At 40.5% G+C, this 20,247-nt stretch overlaps 1 long non-coding RNA gene across 1 annotated transcript; it reads left to right on the forward strand.

Annotated features, from left to right (window-relative positions):
• Positions 1-5,592: 5,592 nt before the first annotated feature.
• Positions 5,593-11,791, forward strand: LOC135448961 (uncharacterized). Its single transcript, XR_010440618.1, has 4 exons — positions 5,593-5,680; positions 8,397-8,500; positions 10,164-11,169; positions 11,597-11,791. It is a non-coding gene; the product is annotated as an uncharacterized LOC135448961 (long non-coding RNA).
• The last annotated feature ends 8,456 nt before the right edge of the window (positions 11,792-20,247 follow it).

Consider the following 20,247-nt stretch of genomic DNA (forward strand, 5'->3'; position numbering starts at 1 on the left):
TACATTGCTATTTCAGAATGTGGTAAAGAATAGAGATACATCCACACAGAGACACACAGACTGGTATTTTTCCCATGGTCAAAAAAGAAAACATGATCACACTCAAACAGGAGATGGCCATACCAAGCATGAATGACGTTTTTCACCCTATATGTTGTATATAAAACCTCTGAAGTAGAAATCTTCAGGAAAAACAACACTCATGTAAGTTGTTGAATACCTGTAGATGAGCATTTTTTTCTGAGAAAGCAAGAACATAATGGAAACTCTAATAGTACCTTCCACAGGCTAGGACTTTATCAGTTTTCTAAACATAAGGATGAACATGGAAGATGACTCTTTTAAAGGAAGTATTCCATAAGAAGCCAGAACCTGTTAAAGGAAAATATGTGCCACGTGGTGTGTCTATTTTCAGAAGATTTTTCATGCCATGGGTGAAATCAACCCTATGGCCAGCCAAACTTTCATTATGACTATCTCTCTAGTTACTTCTGTATAATCTCACTGAAACTAACTTTTTTTCTTTCTTCTGTGTTCTCCCTGCAACCCTAAATTGGCAAATTTGCCAGAAAATGAAGGAATGAGTAAAAGAAAGGAAAATCCTGCAAGTGAATGTCTCCTTCATGAGAATCCATGAACTCTGGCTCCAAAGGTATACAGTAACCCTACAGCCTCACATGATTACAGCTACAGGTATACAGAACCCTACAGCTACCCTAACTGAACATGTTCTGAGAAGTGTCTACATGCTCATGTGTAATATTTAAAGAGGACATTGTACACTGACATTTCAGACAAGAAAAAATTTAGATAATTGTGATAAAGTTAAGACAAGTAAGCTGTAAAACAAAATTTTCAGAAAACTCACCTGACATTATTATAAATTTAACTATAGAGCAATAGAAAGTCTGGAGTTTAAGCAACAATATTTTAGTGATTAATCAACAATACTAACATGATGAGTAATCTAGCATTAAATAATTGCATTTCAGTGGGATGTAAACAATTTGATTATTTTTATTATTTTTGCAAAAGGTTTGTCTGAACCTTTAAGCAAGTTTCAAATTTAATTTAAAGTGTGAGCACAGAGATAATATTCAGAGCAAACATAAGAAAAAAGCAGAAAAGAGATTAATTTTATTGGCAGCACTCATCAAAATATCATAGCTTTACTTGCCTTGTTCTTGCCTTCAATCACTTGGAGTTTATGTTGGTCTGCAGTTTAGGAGGAAGGTAAGCATGAGACAGGACCAAAGAAGAGAGACAGCCTTGATATCAGCAGTGTAAAAGTGTTTAAAAAAATTAGCCCTTTCTTTGTCTTAAATAACTGAATGTCATACTCCTGGAGACTCCTGAGTCTCTGGAGTGTCTCCTTTAAAAAAAATCATTGCCTTTATAATGGGCAGCTCTCCAAGCATTTGTCAAAAGATCAGACTTTTGTGCACACATGCACACACAAAACAATATCTAATCGTGCCCTAAGGAGGCTAACCAGTACAAAACCTATTAGACCTTATATACCTATCTCGCATAGAAGAGCAGGTTTGGGAAAACAGTAAAAGAACTGGTTTTACTATTTCCATAATATATTAAAAGGATTTTGTACAGCTTTTTTTTTTCATCATCAGTTGGTATCAGTGAGAGAACAAGAACACTCAGCTGATTGATTTTTGTTCATAATCTTCCAACACGGCTGCAGTCACAGGTCCAACCCTTCTAGGGCATCCTGTTGCAAAGTGACTCAGCACTACTTGGTGGATGAAGAACTGGCTGGCTAGCCTCACACAAAGACTTGTGGTCAATGGCCCCTTGTATATGTAGAGACCAGAGACAAGTGGTGTCCCTCAGGGGCTGAAGTTTGCTGACAGCACCAAGGTGAGTGGTGCAGTTACACATTGGAGGGAAGGGGTGCCATCCAGAGGGACCTTGACATGCTTCAGAGGTGGGCAGGTGCAAACCTCATGAAGTTCAACAGTGCAAAGTGCAAGGTCCTGAAACTGGGTGACAGCAATCCCAGACAAACCTACAGGTTGGGCAGAGAAGTGACTGAGAGCAAGCCCGTGGAAAAAGGCTTTGGGATGATGGTAGATGAAAAACTCAGAGTGACCATCAGTGTGTGCTCGCAGCCCGGAAAGCCAAACCAGTCCTGGGCTGCATCAAAAGATGCATGGCCAGCAGGACGACAGAGGTGATTCTGCTCCTCCACTCTGCTCTTGGGAGACCCCCCTGAAGTGCTGCACAGAGTTCTGGTGCCTCCAATAGGAAGGACATGGACCTGTTGGAGCAAGTCCAGAGGAGTGCCACGAAGGTGGTAAGAGGACTGGAGCACTTCCCCTATGAAGACAGGCTGCTCACCCTGGAAAAGAGAAGGTTGCATAGAGACCTCATAGCAGCATTCCAGTATCTGAAGGAGCACACAGGGAAAATGGAGAGGGACTCTTTGTCAGGAACCATAGTGATAGGACAAGGAGCAATGGGTGCAAACTGAAAGAGGGGAGATTTAGGCTAGTGTTAGGAAGAAAATCTTTATTATGAGGCACTGAAACAGGTTGCCCAGGGAGGCTGCGGACACCCCAGCCCCAGCAATGTTCAAGGCTGTGTTAGATCTAGTAGGAGGTGTCCCTGCCCATGGCAGAGCATTTGGGACTAGATGATCTCTGTAGTCTCTTACAACACTTAACATTCTAAGATTCTCTGATTCTAGAGAGAATTCCCTGGAGAACAATTTCTAGGGCTCTCCATTCCAGTTCTAAGTGATGAGACACATAACTACTTTCCATTAGTATTTACAAGTTCAATTACCTTCATATGAATGTTCTTGGTTTGGTTTTTTTTTCTGTTGGATAAAGGTTTCTTTCCCTTTTTTGAATTTTCTGAGACACCCAATCTCCCTTGTTATTAACTAAGAATCATGCAAACAAACCAAAGGCCTATATCCAGGCTTTCATCCAACCCAATTCTCCCACGTTTCCTGTTTCTCAGCCCTTTCCTTTAAACCTTAGACCACACTGAGTAGTCCAAAAATCTATTTTAAAAATCACTTACATATAAATAAAGTTTTAGAGTAGTTGTAGGATCCCAGGTGGGAAAATCAATAGCCAACATTCTGTCTTGGTCTTTTGGAAATAGATACTTGCAATTATAGCTGAGGAGTTTTTTGCTTGGGATGCATCCAAGCTGACATTTTGTGGTCTATCTTCTGTAAAAAAATATATGTTAAAGTTGCCACTGTAGGTCTTTGAAGGAAACTGGTAATTCAGACAACAATGCATAATAAATACTCACTGAATATCTTGTTATGCTGTGGAAGTTACTTGTACAGTGTTAGTTGATACTGGTAACAGTTGTAATAAGAATTCAGATTTTTGGACTTATTTCCATAAAATATGAGAATCTTTCCTCTCCATCACCTCTTCAAGGAAGCAAGGGAAATGTAGCTGTTCTTTTGGAAGACTGTTTTATTTAAAAAGAAATTTTTATTTCTTGCAACACCACATAGCTCCTATTTCAATTCTTGTTCTTCCAGGCCTGACGTTATTCCTGCACAGTTCTTTATGCATTTATGTAATTATGGATCTCTACCTTTCACACAAAAGGCACAGGTAGGCCCTGTTGCTTAAGCAGCATTCTGATCCATGGGCATTTTTCTAAGAGTTTGGGTTTGTTTTTTTTCTGAAAAACTGGGCAGCTGCAGGATGTCAGATGATCAGTGGCCCGGCAGTTGGAACCGTGCTCTCTGAATTGGTATTGCACTAGAGATCCTCTAACACATGTCTGGAGACTGCTGCCAGGCAGGCCTCGGTGACCCTGGGCACTGCTGAATTTCTGCTAAGCTTGCACAAGAGGAGTGGTATTTCCCCACTCTCTTTCAAAGTATTCAAAGTTTGCGCAAATCTCTTTTTCTTCCTTGCATTTGCCCAGCTCTTGCCAGGCAGGGACTCAGCCCTGTGTGTTACAGCTGCAGTCCTGGCACTCTGGGCCCTCATGTGAAGCTCGGGCACGGCCTGGCTCTTGCTGCCCTCCTGCAGCAGGTGGTCAGAGCACAAATGCTGACAAGCGTGGTGAGGGCTGCCTGGGTGGCACGTGCTGAGCTGTGTGGAAAAAGGGTCATATCCAGTGCAAGTGGCATAACTCTAACCCAAACTTTGAGAAATACTGCATCAATGTGCCAATGACTTACCAAGTACATAGCCCATGGCTTAAAAACAAATGGTACTGTCAGAACCTGTGTTCATATATAGGGAACAAAGTACTGCTGTTTGTCTTATTGGCCCTCAGTTTGTAAGGCCTACAGATTTCACTGGTTTTTAACTGACTCTTGTGAAAGTGCTTTACAATTTTTTTTTTTTAAATTCTTGACACAATATGTTCAAACATTACTACCCTTTACTCCTTACCCTAAAACACATGTGCACATCCACACATGAAAAGGCATCACATGCTCTTTGTATGTTATGGGGCTGAATTTCTAATGAGTACAGCTCCCATACAATTAATTTCATAATGATCAGATTCCCAGAAGAGGCTGACATGCCAGTTCTGTGAACTGGAATAAATGAGACTGAGATTTTGCCATTAGTATTTTGGGAGCTCTCTGAGTATTCAAAATATGAGAGCTTTGCTTTATTGCTACATCAAACAGACACTAAGCCAAAATCAAAAATATTTGGAAATTATGTTATAAGAGCCTTGGTTTCAGATGTCAGGCATTAAGGAAAAGCCCCTAGACTTATTCTTGTCTTCCTTGTCTTTGAATGGCAGCAAGCTCTGGACCAGTCCCTTTTCTTGTTTATGCACTGGCTGGGATGCAGATTAGAAGAAATTCAAAGCAAATCCCATCAGACCTGTTAAACCCCTGCCTTCCCCTGGGGTTTGTCATTCAGTGAATTCCCTCCCTTTAAGCTCTCCCCATAAAACTGAATTCCTGGTTCAGTACAGGAAAATTATGGGCTGTTGTTTTTTTAACTGAAGAGAGAAGGTGGAGCTTATATCTAGCCAACAGGAAGTACCTGCTTTATATTCACCTGGACCTCATCTGTCTTCTGCTGGTTTTGGTAAGTAAAAAGATACATGTATGCATTAGTTGGAACAAACAATACATCCTCAGATACTAATGATCCGGGGTTGTTTTTGTTAGACCAAGTAGAGCCATGCAGTTCCCCACAGAGGAACACAAACCTTGGAAAAGACTTTATCTTTGAACATTATTTGTGGCTGGGCCAGTCATGATTTTCAAGACAGAGAAAAGTTTTGAAAGAAAGTGAATTTTCACAGCAAAATGTCAACTACAGCACTACCAAAGTTGAGAATGGAAGACATCTTTGCAAAGGAAACCCCTAGAATTCTACAAACCTACCCTCATCTGTTTGGCACTCTGTGAGAGCAGAAATAACATGCTCAGTTCATTTAGTACTCTCTTTTCCTCTTATTTAATAATAGAGTTATTTGAGAGGAAACTCTCCCACCTTCCTTAATTTACCAAATAATTACTAATTGTTAAATTAAACCTGAGGCAGGTGTAGATTTACACTGCCCTGACACAGCAGGCCACAAAAGTGCTCTGATTCCTATGGTAGAGTTTCCAGCTGAGAGCTTGGCTGTGAAGCTGCCTCTGCAGAGACACAAGAAGAGGCTTCATTTTTTAGTATTGTTTTGCATAAACGTCTGGACAAAGTGCAAGGTATGTGCTCTCGAAAAAGACTTGGGCTATTCTTAAAGAAGAGGGGGTGGTACTGAATACCCTTTGGGCTTATATTTTGGGTTTCTTTCAAATCTGAAAGGCCATATTGCTTATACCAAATCAATTACAGACAATTTGGTGGCAGGGACCAGGAAATTTAAAGAGGATAGGAGCTTTTATTTCTTTTCATATACATTGCCCCCTAACCTATTTCTACTGCATTCTGTAGGATAACATTTTTTTTTAGCTCAAATATGTTTGTGCTTTCAGTGCTGATGATCCATTCTGCCCTGTGAGGGCACCTAAAATAACAGTCTTTAAAACAACATTTAGCATTCAAGCAAATATCTCACAACAAAGATGATAGCCTCTTATAATCCCTTGTTTCAGGCTGACTGCCCTCAAATATTTTCAGATTAAATCTGTAATGGTCATGGCCCAGGGTGTATCACCAGACTTCCTGGCTTTGTCTTCAGGGTTATTGCAACAGTTGTGCTGTGAAGGAACAATGAGGTAGTGGGAAAGGGCTCTCATGTCTGGGGTATGACTTCTTTGCAACTGGTACTTAATCTTGGAAATTGTGTGTGAGGAGACTTGGAAATGTGGCTACAGTTCAATGAGTGCTTTACCTCCTAAAAAGTGGGGTACTCTCAGAGATAGTTGTTAGCTTTGCGAACTCCTAAAGGCCTTTAAAAATCTGGGTGACATGCTTTGCATTAGCTAATGCTCTGCATATGTGTACAGGAAAACCTGAGCACAGAATCAATCACTAGGGGTTTTATCAAGGTCAAATAATGAATTAGTTGTAGTGATTAATTACATCTCACCTCTTAATTCCTGACCAATGAGAGAATCATACTGTCTTACAAAGAAATTCCCATGCCTTCCTTTCCTTTATTCCTCCACGTTATTTTCCCATAGACCTCCTTGAAAGCTGAAGGGTGGGCATGCTGTTTTCCAGCCTTTAGTCAAGATTTGCAAGGAGCCAGCTGTGCAATTAGTGTCTGTCCTTGTTCTGAGACAGTGAGTAGTTGTTTAGCCTGGAGAGCCAAATAGCTCTGGGGCAAAGTAATTGGTCTCCATGCATGGTTTGTAACTAATACTATTGTAATAGAGAAGAAACATGAAGCTCTGAATGTTTCTTTCCAGTACTATGGCACTCAAGCAAGCAGGATATGTTTGAGACATGCCAACTTCTTAATCCAAAGAGGCTACATGATAAATATGAAATACTAGGCTAAAACCTGCAAAAACATCTCCTGCCTTCCCCTTATTATATAGTGCTTTCATACTTGCAGAGAAGCAAATTTCTATAATGTCATGCATCTGTCATAGGGGATTTCTCCCCCCCTCTATTGCCAACATAAAAAAAGGATCAAAAATCAAGGGTGAAAACGCTTTCAGATTTGTGTGTTCAAATTGAGGTTCTGCCTTTTCTTCAGCTGGCTAAACTCTGTGATTTGCTCTTTGGAGTTTCTCAGCATCAGTTTATTAATGTATGTTTTCATGCAGGGAAAAAAGGCAGGAAATGCACAGCTGAAATTACAGTTGTTTGACCTAGTTTGTGAAGTCCTAGGCTGTGAGTCTGTCAGCCTCTCAAGTCCAGCTCTGTGAGAGGAGTCACCTTTAAGAGATGTGTTAGTTGTTCATGTTATGTTTGATTTATGAGAGAAGATTCTAAATCTTGTTTAATTTTGGGATACTGAAATAGAAAGATGTTAACAGTCTGAAAAAATTGTGTGACATGAATACTAAGAAGAGAGGGGTCAGGAGAAAGGAAATATTTAGGAGTGGAGGCAGGATAAATATAAGCAAATGAAAACTGATATGGACCATGATAAGAAAAATCCTGAAAAATTAAAATGCATTCAGCTGAGTTGCAAGTACAGTTGCATAATCCTAGCTCTTTAGGACAGCCAATAGACAAACATCAGAAACCTACCTATATATCTATAGGGTCTATCTGTAGACTATCTGAAGAATCTCCCAACATGCATTTTAAAGCACTTCACACTGCACTACTAGAAAGGGGATTGGGGGCAACCTGCTGAGCCAGGGAAGTGGCCTACATGGCCTATGTACGTGTTCTGAACAAAAACTCTGGAGCCCAGTTCTCTTGCTTTATCAGACCACTGTGATCACTTTGCCATGCAAATAGGTGGGATTTCCTGGGAGCACATCCTTATAAAACTTTTCTTCCACTCCTCCTACCCAATGTTTCCACATAATCTTACAGCTATCTGAACTTAAACTAGATTTTTAGATGCCCAAAGTTAGCTGAACCTGAAGAAAAGTGGCACCACCATTTCTCCCTCTGCCATGCAGAAAGCACTCATAGGTCATCACATTCCAAAGCTGAACATACCACTTGTTTTCCTGTGTAAACCTGATGTATGTGTTAAACCTCATGTCTCTTGTAAAATGAGGGTTTGACTTTTCTCTGTTGTATCTAACGTGGGCAATAGAATTAAAGTTAGCTCCAGTACTAGTGGGCTAATTTTCTTTTAATTATTATTTCAGTTGTCTACGAAATAGTGGCTTTAAGCACTGAGGGGAAAGTAAATTTAGGTCCTTTCCAGCTTTGAGGAGTCAATAGATTTGCTAAGCTTGAGTAATTTTATTTTATTAAAGTTATTGAAGTTAACAGGCAGAATTCAGCCTTTACAAGGTTTTGTATAATACTTCTGTTGCCTTACACACTGCCTGTTGCTAACAGCACATTGGCCTAATCTGAGGTGGCCCAGCTTCTGGAGTCTGCAGGCTGAATTAGTTGCAAAGGACTTAAGACACATTGCCCAAATGTGAGGCTTTTTTTAGATGGTAAGTCATCCTTGCAGTTTAAGGCTAGAAATGGATATCCAGACAAACATCCCTGAACTGGAGAAGAAATATGGATACAAATTTTGAAACTAATATTTTTCTCTACTGGAAAAGAACCCCCTAATTTTCTATTTATCCTGTTCTTCCTTTCCCTAACAAAGCAGTATTTTTCTGATCATGTGAATTTTATTTACTGACTACCAAGTAATTGCATGGTGAGTAATTGGATGGCTTTGCAGCCCTGGAAATGGAATGCTGACTGCTTAACCTGTAGGTGAGTGTTCCAGCCCTGTGCTGTCCCAGCAGTGAGGGCAGATTGTTTTCAAATGCTGGCTGCATGACGTGACGTGGTGGGATTCAGCCCAATGGAGTCAAGTGTGTGCTTCCCAAGGAACCACTTAGCTCTGTTGGCAGCCTTGGGAAGGGAGCAGGACAAAATGGTTCTTAGGAAGAATGGCTCCTGCTAGCTACCCATTGTCTGGACAGACTGTGTCTGTGGCTATCTGAGAACACAGAAGTACTTGTAGTAATCGAAATCTCAATTTGTTCATGCTGAGTACCTGCCGAGCTCTGTTATCTTTCACTGACACTAGATGAAAATTAAATATTTGATTTAGCTGCAGGACCTTAAGTAACTGCCTGAATCACTGCTGGAAAAGTAAATAAGATTTGAAAAGAAAAATTTGTAGCACAGAAACTGCCAGAAGGAAGCAGTACTCAGCTCCACTGTGGCTGAAAGAGGGGAACGATTCCTGCCATTTTTCAGCAGAGGATCTTTTCTTTCTGACCCAGCAACAGTTGATTAGTTACCCTGAGCTGTTGTAATCTGCACCAGGTCCCACTAAAATCCCTGGGTTTTTTTCTTGAGAAGGAATGGTGAAAAAATGCAGCCCAGCTGTTACAATATAGAAACCTGCAAGAGCAAATCTTGTTAAAAGAAGCCCAGCACAGAGACCTTTTATTCACATGGATAGAGTTTTTTCTCATTTGCTTTCCTTTTTCTTTTTTTTTTTTAAACTCCATGGAACTTTTCCCTCCTATAGCTTTTTGCAAATCTTCTCCCCGTTGTTGCTGGGAGATTTAAAACAAACAGCCAAACAACCAAGAGCATTTAATGAACTCTGAATTGCCTTGCTATTAACGGAGAGAATTTCTAGGTTTCCCACTTCCCCAACTGGCCTAAAATCACAAAAATAACCTCATCTTGTTATAATCCTGTTTCACAACTGCTTAATTCCACTCTAGACTGGATTTTTCTTTCTTAGCTTTCATTTTTCCCCTATTACACATGTATCCACTCTTCCTCTGTCACAAACAAGCTTGCTCACACACCCCCACACATCCATGCTCACATGCACCAGGAGTGGTTTACAGTTTTCAATGTGAAAGATGTTTCTTAACAACAACAACAACAAAAAAGCTTTCATTGTTTCTGATGTGGAGCACAACTAACAAAACAAAGGAAACCAGAGTGGGCAGTAAAACTCTTGGGGTGTGCAAGCTCAGTTGTGGGAAATGTGGTGTTAATTTTTCTTATTTTAAAACCCACTAATGCCTCTTACAGAACTCAAAAGAACATTTTGTTTACTTAAAAAGTAAAAAAAAATAATCTGATGACTTTGTTATATGGGATTTATTTGGTTTCTTTCTTTTTCTTAACTAGGAAAGTTTGTAGGAAAACAGGATACTTGTCTCTGAAGAGGTTGTCTGCTACTCATTTCCGGCATAAACTTCCTGCTGTTGCTACTTCAGAAACTACTGTCTAATCCACTTGTGTCCCAGGCCTTTACCTCTTTCACTATGCACCTGGTCCCCCCAGATCATGGACTTTCAAAATTCATTCCCCCATATCACCCCTGGCCTTAATTTCCTTAGCATCCACAATCTGGGTCATGTGACAAGTTTTTCCTCACTCATTCTTTCCTTGAATAATCACTTTGTTCACCTCTCCCTCAAATTTCCCTGTTTCCTCACATGCCATTCTTCACCATATTTAAATTTGAACTGTCTGTTGAAGCCTGTAGAAAGAAGTTCCTTGCTTTTGTGGATGTTTCAGCATTGTCTTGCTGCAAACAGAAAACACCCACAGCCTTGCAAACACCCCTGGAAATTTTATTTCCTGGGTTTTTTTGACTTTGCATCAATTCCTTTCATCCTCTAATTAGTACACTTGTTATGGGCTCAGTTTAGTTTAGCTAGTCTCTGTGGAGTGTGGTAATACCATGCCAGAATATTTTTTTTTGTGATAAAATGCCATTTTCTTCCATCAGGGCAGATTACACAGTCAGCTGTGTATTAAAAGGTCAATGTACAAAAACCTTATAAATGTATTGACCAGTCTGGAAGCTAGTTGTTATTTTTGTAATGCCCTGGTGACACAATGATTAAACTGATTAAGCCATAAATGATGAGGACATCAACTTCTGTCAGTTCAGCTCTTGGAATAGCCCTCCAGCCCCCAGTCTCCCAGTGTTCTGGATAAATGTGCTTTGAGTTCGTCGTAAAACGCCGGGTCAATGGACTGCCGAGTACTCAAACAAAGCAGAACGCCCTGACCACGTGCATAGCCAGCTCTCCTGCCTGTGCTGCCACAGGTGAACCCAAGGCAAGGAAATGTGAGCACTTGGCAGGCCTACAGCAGATGCCATCTGAGTTTGTCTGTGATGAAGGTGAGCTGTTCCTCTCCAGTGGTGACATGCTTTCCACTTCTGCCTGGCAATTTGCCTGGCTGTTCTCCACTACTTATTAACCAGGTAGTCTGAGGTCTGATATATTTTGCTCTGGAAAAACTTTCTATCTAATTCTTTGTAGAACATAATCACAGGGCAGCAGCTTCAGAGTGAACCCCTGAATGTATCCAGCACTAGTTGCTGTGGCTACTCTAATGACTCCAACAAATGAATCTAAACATTGAGAGCATTTGAAGAGCGTGACAAGTGTGGATGGTAGTGGTGGTAGTGACTTGCTTATTATGCATGTCACACCAGGAGCACTGCACTCCAGCTTTCTGCCAAGTGGTGTGCCAGGACTTGGGGCCAAAACTTAGTCCTGGCTGTTTAAGGCCCTGATTACCTGGGAAATTCTCCTTTTTTGCAGTGTCACATACCCAGGGCTGGTGACGAGGGAGCTGAAGTGGGAGTGCGTCAAGACGACGTTTGTGGCAGCACACTCTGTAGCACAGCCTGCGTTGGCTCACTTGCTAGGCAACCTCTGAATGCTGCCTTTCTCAAGTGTTTGGGAGGAGGTGAGCTGATCTCCTTTTGAGCATGGCTAGAACAGAGGAGCTCTGATTCTGAATCATTATTCTGCCACTGATTAATTAACAATGGGAACAGTTTATTCATTAATTGAACTTGTCTCTTTTCTCTGCTTTAATATGGAAAAAGCAATTAAGTACTAGGGTTGATGAACCAGAGTGTAAATCAGAAACAGCTAGTCCCAAAACCCTGTGCCTTTCTTTATATAAGGAGGGTGTTAACACCTGTTTTACACCTAAGGTAAACTTCCTTCAACTCTGCTATTAGAGCTTGGAGAATCAAGCTATGGAAAGTAAGCACTGTGGGTGCAGTGTTGGCACCCATACACAACAGAAGCTTGGCTTGGGCCAAGATCAGTGTGCAGGTGCAGCTGGTGCATCAGGCCCTGCATGGATTTAGCAGTTGCTATGCACCTGTGGAACTAGTAATGGTGCACAACAACCTTGCATGGAAGGAATTTCATTCTCACTTTATAAATCTTTATTAAAAGCCCTCTTTGTAAGTGCAGCTACTTGTACTTGCTGCAGTAGCAGAGATGATTTTTTGCTATGTGTGTAAGGATCACTAGATGCATCACCGAAGTATGTCTGCCTTCTGGATGGAAGGCAACAGTCTTTGTTACTATTTCCTGTGAACTTTATGGCCTTGTGGTCTCTTGCCCCTCTCCAACTCCTAGCACTCAGGATGAGAAAAACACTACCAGATGAATGAGCAACTGGTGTAATCCTGCTGAGAGAGGATACCACTTTCAAGTTGCAAATGATTGAAATTTGTGATGATTTCCACCCTTCTGGGAATCAGCTGGCCAGCTATAGGCAAAAAAATGGTTCTGGGTTTGAGATATCTTGGCAGCTGGAGGGATAAGCTCTTGAGCAGTCATTAACTGATGTAGACAGACAGAAGCAAAAGGAAAGCAACTCGAGGGGAGTGAGATACGTGCCTTTCTTTGAATTTATTCTTTAGCTGCTGTTTGTTAACATGGTCCACTGATTTTGTAGTTCATTTTGTAGCAGAGATTTTGTAGCTTCTTTATATGCTTGAGTCTTATTTTTTCAGGAGTGCGTTCAAACATTTAGTCTTGGTCTTGAACTCTCATGTGACAGATTAGGCACTGGCATTATAATTATGACCAGACATTTTCTATTCCCAAGGAGTTTTCTTGTCTCTTTCTCATTGATGCCTGGAAGAGTTCAGTAACAGTCAAGGGAGTTAACAACTGAGCTACTTACTTCTTCAGTCCTTGGTGAGATGAGCTTGTGAAACTGCAGACTTGTTTCACTGTTATGTATTAATGGTTAAGAGTGTGGTAGCACCTAGAAGAGAAGACAAAAATACAAATTAGGCGTCCACCCAACAAATGTCCTCCTTCTTTGCTGGACAGTTGTGTAATGAAAGAAAAGAAGTAAGGCAGACAGAGATGGAGGTACAGAGAGAGACAGCAGCAAAGATGGGGGTGGATGCTGAACAACCATGTCTTCCAGTCTCCCCCAAAAACATTTTCTCTTCAGCCCTTTTAGAGAGGATCTTGTTGGCAATCAAATTAGAAATGGAGGCTGAAGTCTGAGCATGCAGTGGGAGAAAGTGGCAGCTTGAAACCTCAAGACACTTCTCTTCTGTGCTGTGAAAAGGGATTGCCACAGGACTGATGTCAGAAGAATTGGATTGGTTTCAGGGAACCTTTGCAAAAGGGTAGCAGATGAAGGATCTGAATCTCAGTGACACTTCTGTGTCTGACACAGCTCAGAGAAAAATGGAATGTTTAATTACAGGAGGGTTTCAATTACACAAATTGCTGGTGCAATGTGTGGTTAAAAGCCTGTATGAAATAGGTCCTTCATATTGCTGAGCATGCTTTCAAGACAAGATATTAATGATAGATGAAACGTGATTCAAAACTGTCTTGTAAAGATGCACTGCAGTCATCTCACCATGAGGCAGATGAAGTCTGTAAGGGGGCAAGGAGTGCATTGACTCTGGTCTCTCTAAGACCCTCACTATAAATTATTTTGACTTGTGATAATCACAAGCCAAAGTAATAAAATAAACCTGACTCTGCGTGCAGCCTATGAACATCTCTCTTCTGCCAGACAAAATGCTTTCACTTGTCTCTCCCAGGGCAATTGATTATTTTGATTATTGAAAATCTTTTTCTTTTTCTTGTTTTTTTTAAATCTGGTGACATGCCACTTGCATATAGGTAAGATGTTTCTCTTGGATCTCCTCCTCCCATCCTCTGTGTTGTTTACGCAGCAGACAGCAGCAGTGCTGCATGTTCCCTCCTAGCCTGGAAACTGACTGTGTGGAATAAGCAGGGGGAATGAGCAAAGGGAAACTTGAGGTCTAACTGGGCAGTTGGACTTAAGGAAAATAAAGCATAAATGTTTGTCATAGAGCCTGCATGTTAATGATCAGCCAGAGTTGAGAAAATATCAAGCTCAACAGTCATCAGGTATGACAAACTCCTCTCTAAGAAGGGAATTCAAGGCCTTACTTTGTTAGGATCAGTTCCAGACCAGGATTTAGGCATAATGACTTTCAGTAGAGGAATTCCTTCCCTCCTCCCCAGTTCAAAAGCTTGGTTACAGCACATGAATGTACCGGGCTGACTTTGGATCATTACATCATGAATTTAGGTGTCTAAGAATTGCAGTCACACTGAATGGAGGGGATGAGAGAAAGTGTGATCCAGCCAACTGGCAGTGTGATGAGACCTCTCTCTCTATATTGCCTGAATTTAGAGAGTGATCTCAGAGGTGGCATTTCAAAATAGATATTCAACTTCTGGCAGAAAAATGCCTGGCCTGTGTGCTTCAGGTAAAAGCTGGCATTTTTTTCATAAAACTTGTTTGAGGGACGAGCGTTCAACAATCCTTTTTTCATACATATATTACTCCTTCAGGAAGTGTTAAAGATGAGTGTAGACCTTTTGCCTGCAATGATGCCATAAATAACTCTCATAGGGAAAATGTTCTGTATTTCTTGAGCCTCACTTAGTGTGCACAGATTCACTGGAAAGCAAGTAGAAATATAGTTGAATAGTACAGTGCTTGCACCTTGAAATTGTTAATAATTTTAAATTATTTACTTGTTCCTTTTATTTTGAAGACAAGAACTATAAGTTCATACAACTTCATGAAAAAATGTGAATGAGAAGCTGTCAGATGCTACTTAACAAATTCAGATTACTTCCCCAATTACAGGGTTGCACTTTGAGTGTTAGAGTGAAGGATAAGAGTACTGGTTTTCCAATGACTGTAGCAGTAATGGGACCCCACTAATGTCTCTAGTGGCATAAAATGAGACAGATTAAGGACAGAAAACATGAGACATAAATCTGTCAGTTATTCTGAGCAGGCAATATGACAAAGGAGAATTCAAACAGGAGAGCAATAGACTGGCATGCAACTTGGTTGCCACAATCAAATAGAGTGAAAACCACCACACCCTCAAGGGGTGTAATTTTGCTCTATCTTTTTCTGTGCCCATAAGCAGGGTCCACGAAGGCACATTTGATTTTTTTCCATGCACTTTCCTCTCTTTACTTTCACCTTAGGGATGACACTTGATCATTATGATTTCCAATGACTCATGCTCAGCAACACAAAGCTAAATTGATTACCAATCCATCCTCCAGGAAATACTGGTGGGTATCCTCAGGAATCTAGGTTAGGTTCAGGTAAACATCTCTCACACTAGTTCTTCTGATGACTAGAGCAATTTGGTTCTCCCTGCTTTCTGTTACTAACAACAGAAGACTTGTTCTCAGTTAAATAAAAAAAAAGTATATATTTGGTAGGTAAAAAAATCCACACAACAACAACAAAAAACTACCCAACAAAACGTTCCACAGAAAATATAATGATATACCAGAGGAACCATTTATGCATTAAAATCTCGTCTCAATTTTCCAGAAGGCATCCGAAGCTCATTAAAAGAGGCTTTATTTTAGTGTGGTTGTGGTTTTCATTTTCTCTTTTCTTAAAACAGCTTCTGTCACAGACAAATCACTTTCTCTGGCATTTTCAAGCACATATTTCCTAGCAGTCATGCTAATACCATCACAGGAGGGAAGCATTTAACTATTGCTGTTTCACCTCTATCTCACCAGTGCACAATTGTGACTTGCAATTGCCATTGAATACAATTTTTTCTGCAGAAAAACGGACCCCTTGCCTTAAATAATAAAACCAATGAACTTATGCAATGACTGATTTCTGCACTATGCAAATCTGTTCTTTTGCATGGTTGAATTGGTGGAATACAAAGAGCTCTCCAAGTCAAGTGATTGGGATGTATCCAGGATGCAGCATGCCAGCTTGAGATTTTGTTGCAGGCTATGATAAGGATCAGATCCGGGGCAAAAATTATTCAGTAATGGTATGTTTGCACCAAAGGGGATGATTTTACTTGAAATCTGCCTCTGTTGTCTGAGTTCCAATCTGTGGTGGCCTTATCTGCAATATTTGCTATGTAACAGCCTTATTAAAAAAGTTTTAAAGTCAGTGCAAGGCTTCTCATTGCTTTTAACAGTTTTGTGTAAGGCTCTGATTTGAACATGCATGGGAAGCCTCAATTATAGCCTTCATCTCTCTACTTTGAAAATGTGGTCTTGGCCACCCAGCATAAAGAAGCCTTCCTTAGTGCCAACAGCTGGAGCTGGGTTTTTTTCTTGTTGCATTCCCTACAGGCAATGTCACTCAGTAGAGTCTGATTTAGCAAGGTGCTTCAGACACCTTATGAACCTGTGTAAATCAGGGACCATTGCTTGGGCACTTAAAATCAGGTGAGTTCTCACCCAAGACCTTAAAATGCAGAATCAGAATAGCCATACCCACACCTAGCAATCCTCAGTGGGACTTCATTACTAACTACTGCTGAGTTTTGTGGAATGAAGATGGGACCCCTTGAACCTGAGGCCTTCTGTTGAAGGATCTAAAACAAAGCATTCATTTGTCAGAGAAATACAAGAAAGAGATGGTCTTGAAGGGAATACTTGACAGAAATGGTGTCACTGGAAGGGAGTACTTGACAGGATTTAGTCACTGGGACCAACATGCCCACTGATGGAGAAGTGGTTAAAGAGGACCAGCAGTCCCAGAACTAAATCCAAGACCAGAAGCCTCTGCTGAGTGGTTGCTATAGATGTAGAAAGTTAATAGGAGGCTGGAGATAAATTCCCTTCTGCTGTTATGGCATATCTGTCCAGTTTTCTGTGATGGCTTCGACCTTAATGCTTTCTTTGTGCGTCTCCTGATCTGTGAAGGTGTAGCAGCAGTCCCAATAGAGTTGACCTGGTGACTTGACCTTGATGTGCGTTTGAGGCATGCTAGGGTGAAATTTTCTAGGACACTGAAGCTGGCCTGATATTTAATTTCTTTTTATAAGAGGTGAGCTTGTTACTTTGTTAGCTTTATCACTAGCTAGTTTAGGAAGTTGAGTTAGCTCACAGGATAAACAAGCATTGGAATGGGTGCACAGGAAAGTGCAGCAGTGGTCCACAGCTGTGGCAGAGGTGTGGGCTCTCTCCAGAGAGAGAATTAGACAAATGCAACCACTTCATGCAAGGTCAACATTTTTCATATTTCTTGCCCTGTATTTTGAGAGCTTTATGATCTACCCTGGTTCATGTCCTGCTTCCCTGTGTAGGATAGTGCTGCAGGACTGAGGTTTATTGTGCAGATAAGGGAAGGCGATAACTGCAACATTTGTGATGGAACCTGAATAAATGCTGAGTAACAAGAAACTTCTCATTTACTCTGTCTTCTTCTGTCTTCCTATGTCAAGTCACCACCTTCATGAGATCCTCTTTTCACCTCTTTACAGGAAAAGAATAGTCCTCTAACTTCTAAAAGTATTGCAAGGCTACATTATTTTACAGAAAAAATAGTTGGTTTCAGCTTCAGGCCTATCAAACATTCTCATGGTTCTTGTTTGTACACTTAGTTTTCTCATTTCCCATACATTTTTGAAAAATGAAGGTTAGTGGTCCAAAACAAATTTTAGTGGTTATTACTGTAGCAAATAGTTGGATTAAATAAACATATGAACATGAGCTTTTTCTTCTCAGCACTTTTTTTTTCTCCACGGAAGAATGTGAGCCACTCTTTATTAGGTGTAAATTGTGTATTACTGCATCAAGAGAATGATGTTGATTTACATGGGATCATGGCCTGGCTGACTCAAACTCTGATCCACTTTGCTGGACTACTTTGTGACTGCAATGAGGCATCCTTCTAATTTCTCCTGCAACCCTAGTCCTCACATTTCCCAGGCCGTGGTGTTTGTGTTTCCTGATTTTAAAGCACAGTGTCTTAATTATGGTCAGAAAAAAAACATAAGGGAAGGGAATGTTCTGATCTGTCTTTTAACTGCAGTTCTTACTGGTATTTATTTCAAAGTAATTATAGGAATGGAAATTGCTATGAAAAAATGGTCTTTTCCAATCTCAGACACTTATGTGTATTTGAGACAAATCTGCAGACCTTTGTTGACTCAAGTTTTATTGCAAGCCATATTTATTTTCCAGCCACTGCTGTAAAATAGCCTTGCAGCAAGGGCTGTCTTCAAGGAGAGGAGAAGGGTAAAGAACCAGAGGGACTTGCCGTGCTAAAGTCACTTTTTCCCCTTACTCTCTTATCGCCGGTAGCTTTTGCTGCCGAAAGTGTGAGCCTCTCCTGCCCCCTCGTGCAGACATGTGAGCACTGCCAGCAAATCTTTCAAAACTGCTCAGAGAAATAGCAAAATAGAATAACAGGCAAAAGAGTTTCGAGATAAAGCAGTTGTGCTGAACAGTGTTTTAGAAAGGATAGACGTATGAAGAAAGCTGTAGGGACCTGCACTGAGGTGTCTCCCAAGCCATTAACAAAGAGAAGCTGCTTCTTGAGACTTGCTTTTCCAGAACACATACCCTTATGAGGATGGTAGATCTGGTGAAAGTCTGTTTATGTGTTCCATTCAGATTTGACAATAACTGTGTCCAAATTTTTAATCTGAAGAATGGTATCTTCAGGAATTAAGCATGGAAACAGTTAAGCCTTTCTACTCTACTGCTTGTCTCTGCAGGACAGGTCTCCCACGTACGTTAAGCCTTTGCTGGCATGTTGCTGGGTCCTGCTGCCACCTGGTGCTTCTTACACCCTCATCTGGTACCCAGATGTCTCGGGCTGGACATCTGTTCTTCTGGCCTGTGCTCTCTCACTATATTGAGTTCTAAAATATTTGTGGGTGCCTTTAACTGAAAATAATTATCAAGATAAATATCAAATAGTTTGTCAGAAATGGCATGGTGATCAAAGGGTGAGAGGTACAGCAATACCTAAGCTTTGCATTAATATTTCAATGCACAGTTTTATGTACCTGCACCAATACTGGACCATATTTAGAAGACTATTTGTTTTGTTTTTCTCAGTGCTAACTTAGACAAAATTTCTGATGTTAATGGGAGTTCAGCTGGGCAGAATACAACTGGAATCAGGACTGCAGTATATAACAACTAATTGTTTTGGGTTTTTTTTCCTAATACAGTCAGGGTCAGAGTGGATTGGTCTGTGTTCCAAAAACATCTTAGTAGAAGATATTGAATTACAGCAGCAGCTTCTTCACCTTATTTTTGAGGACCAAACTAGGTTATATAACTTATGTTGTTGATCAACCACATACTGACATTGTCTATGGTATTAGACACCCTGTTTTGAGTGCAGCTTAAGTGTTTTAGGAAAAAGAACAATCAGTAATACAAGACTGATTAAGAGCAGAGAAGATAAATGGAATGACTCTAATTCTCTTACTAGATTCCCATCCTGTGAGGTTTGTATCTTTTTAATCATCTTTCTTCACATAAATTAAACCCTAACATCTCCCCCTCTCAATTCACAACAAAAACACTAAACCAAAATTGAAAGCCAAAACCAAAAAAAACCCACAAAAAACAAAACCCAACCAAAAAGAGAAAACCCACAACAAAAACCCCCCCAAACAACAAAGAGAGGAAATTGCTTCTGTGATTACTGTGAACAGACTCTTAAGAGCAGATTTATAAAGTCTCCTAGTCTCTAAACTGGCTTTGCTTACTGGGAAACATTTCTTGCAAGCAGCAGGGCACCACCGTGCTGTACAAGAGAGGGGTGTCAGTGGGGTACTTGAATAAACAAAGGCACAGAAGCAAAATCCACTAACAGTGATTTAAATTTGAGGATACAACCTCTGTGTCAATAATTCCCTAAACTATGGATTGGTGAGGCCTCTGTCTTTCCCAAGGGAAATATAATAATAATAATAATAATAATAATAATAATAATAATAATAATAATAATAATAATAATCTTGCTATGCTACTTCCCTTCCTAACAACTGATAGCCACTGCCAAAAAAGAGATAATCAGGTAGCTGATCTTCAATCTGGTCCTACCATTCTATTCTTAAGGGGTCTCTTAATCTGAAACCCAATGAGAGCAAATAAGTTGTGATTTACAAGGAAAGAAATTAGGTAGA

The sequence above is a fragment of the Zonotrichia leucophrys genome, chromosome 5, assembly GCF_028769735.1.
Source record: "Zonotrichia leucophrys gambelii isolate GWCS_2022_RI chromosome 5, RI_Zleu_2.0, whole genome shotgun sequence".
Classification (NCBI taxonomy): Eukaryota; Metazoa; Chordata; class Aves; order Passeriformes; family Passerellidae; genus Zonotrichia; species Zonotrichia leucophrys.